This window comes from Etheostoma spectabile, chromosome 9 (assembly GCF_008692095.1).
Source record: "Etheostoma spectabile isolate EspeVRDwgs_2016 chromosome 9, UIUC_Espe_1.0, whole genome shotgun sequence".
In the NCBI taxonomy this organism is placed as follows: Eukaryota; Metazoa; Chordata; class Actinopteri; order Perciformes; family Percidae; genus Etheostoma; species Etheostoma spectabile.
Genome location: NC_045741.1, coordinates 5,213,417 through 5,215,634, shown reverse-complemented (window position 1 = coordinate 5,215,634; position 2,218 = coordinate 5,213,417). Strand labels below are relative to the sequence as shown.

The 2,218-nt window shown below is 36.3% G+C and overlaps 1 long non-coding RNA gene across 1 annotated transcript in view; it reads left to right on the top strand.

Moving 5' to 3' along the window:
* LOC116695707 (uncharacterized) overlaps positions 1-2,211 on the top strand; it is a 16,388-nt gene extending 14,177 nt beyond the window's left edge. Inside the window, exons 2-3 of the long non-coding RNA XR_004333537.1 lie at positions 2,018-2,024; positions 2,093-2,211. This is a non-coding gene — a long non-coding RNA (uncharacterized LOC116695707). The remainder of the gene's footprint in view (positions 1-2,017; positions 2,025-2,092) is intronic.
* Positions 2,212-2,218: the final 7 nt, after the last annotated feature.

Genomic DNA, 2,218 nt, shown 5'->3' with positions numbered 1-2,218 from the left:
ATTTGAATGTTGCATTCAAAAGGGGAGGCAAAGACAATCTCAGTGACGTCATACATATCATACGGCCAGAGATAATGCTTTTACTGACTAATCAGCATTCATTAGCAGAATGCTAGCATGTTATGGGCAACAACGACTCAACTTGTAAGAAATCAAAAGGAAATTCCTACTCGTTCATTCAACTTTTAACCTATAATTCATGTTGAACTACAATCAAATCTGAGATTTCTCAACGTCAATCAGGCGAAAGAGACTAATTTAGCCGTTTAGCTCCATAGACTCCCATTCACATAGCACTCGCCTGCGATCACCCCCAGTGGGACTCTAAATAAGGAGTAAGGCTTTCTGTAGACAGGCTTTTTTTTATCTACTAACAAGTATTGTGTCCTGCTGCCAACAAACACTCAGAGCACCAAATGTGGACCACTAAAAATAGTCCCCAACGATGCACTTTCCTGCACTTTCGTAAAAAATTATAGTAAACTTCTTTAAAATAAAACCATATTTGTGAGACGGTTTTGAAGAGTTCCGTCTACAGTAGCATCCAGCCAAACCCACCAAAATCCAACTGTAATATTTTGACCTATCAAAGAAGGAATTTCAGCAAACTTTTAATTAAAATTGTTTGAATTAAAACTTTTCTTAAGCTGCTGGGTTTTAGAAGAACTCTTTACACTTTCATCACACACTGTTTTCATCACCATCTCGGTCATCTGTTTTCGGTCTCCTGTTAATATAACACAGACATTTAAAAATGTCACATTTAATGTATGTCACATTAAAATGTGTGTGTCAATTAAGTGTCTGTCTAACTGTGTTAATCATGAAACAGGCAATTTTTTTTACGACACAACTAGTGTTGTTGTACATAACATACATAAACTATATTGTAAAACCTTAAATTATCAGATTTTTAGTGTCACACATGTGATTATACTAAATCTAAGGCACAATTTGGGATTCAACCAAAGAATTGAACCTGTTATAAACCTGCAATATATTACAGGTCTCAGATAAAAGGGACAGTTCACCCCAAAATCTAAAACATACATTTGTCCTTTTACCTGTAGTCCTCTTTATCAGTGTAGATAGTTTTGTGTGAATTTTGTGCCCAGTGTTGGATATCGGCCGTCGAGATGTCTGCCTTCACTCCAATATAATGGAACTAGATGGCATTCGGCAAACTCAACAGCAATGTCTCTTTTCAGAAATCATGACCCAGTTATTCAAGATAATCCCCAGACCTGGCTGATGGCAGCGTAATAGAAATGAATAGAATAGAATATTTATTTATTGTCATTATACACAGTACCTGTGCAACGAGATTTAAGCAACCCCTTTACAGTGTCAACACAAAGTATAAAAATATAAAATATAAAAATGTAAGTAGCGCAGGAAGAAAGGGGGGGGGGATGTGCTGCACAGTCCTGAGAGCAACTATATATATATATAGAATAGTAGAAAGATAGAGGGTTTGTATGCACATTATGCAAAACTATAGTTTGGTGTATCAAACGTTCTGAGTAACAAATATTGCACAGTAACGAGATTCAAGTGATTGAGCATTAAATATTGCACTGCAATGAAATTAAATGGTTAAGTATTAATAATAAATAAATATTGCACTGTAATAAAATTAAATGGTTAAGTAAAGCAACGCTAACTGGCCAGTCAATACTGGCGTCAGCGTTCTTAGAAGATCCGGTGGAACTTGGTGCGCGGATAGTGAGAGGTGTGCTCATAAAACTTAAATCATATAGAGACCGACAAAACCTTTATGAAAGATATAGATTTTCAGCGGAGGGAATAGCATATGTTTGTCAGCTTCTTGAGCCGTATGTTGCCAATGTGACACATGAGTTGGAATAGTGTTTTTAGATAAACATTTTAATTGCTTCCACAATCGCTTACCACGGAGCTTAGGTGTTGTTTTTGATTCAGCAATGTCCTTAGAGTACCACTCAATGCAATTAGTCAGAAACTGTTTCTTCCAACTAAGGAATATATTCAAATTAAGAGCATTGGTGTCAAATGGTGAGTTTGAGATGATCATTCATGCTTTTATTTCCTCTTGCTTAGATTACTGTAACAGTCTTTTTAACTGTTTGAGCAAGAAGGAGCTTTACCGTCTCCAGGCTGTTCAGAACTCTGCTGCAAGGTTTTTAACTCACATTAACAAAAGAGCACACATCACACCTGTTTTAGCAGCACTTCACTG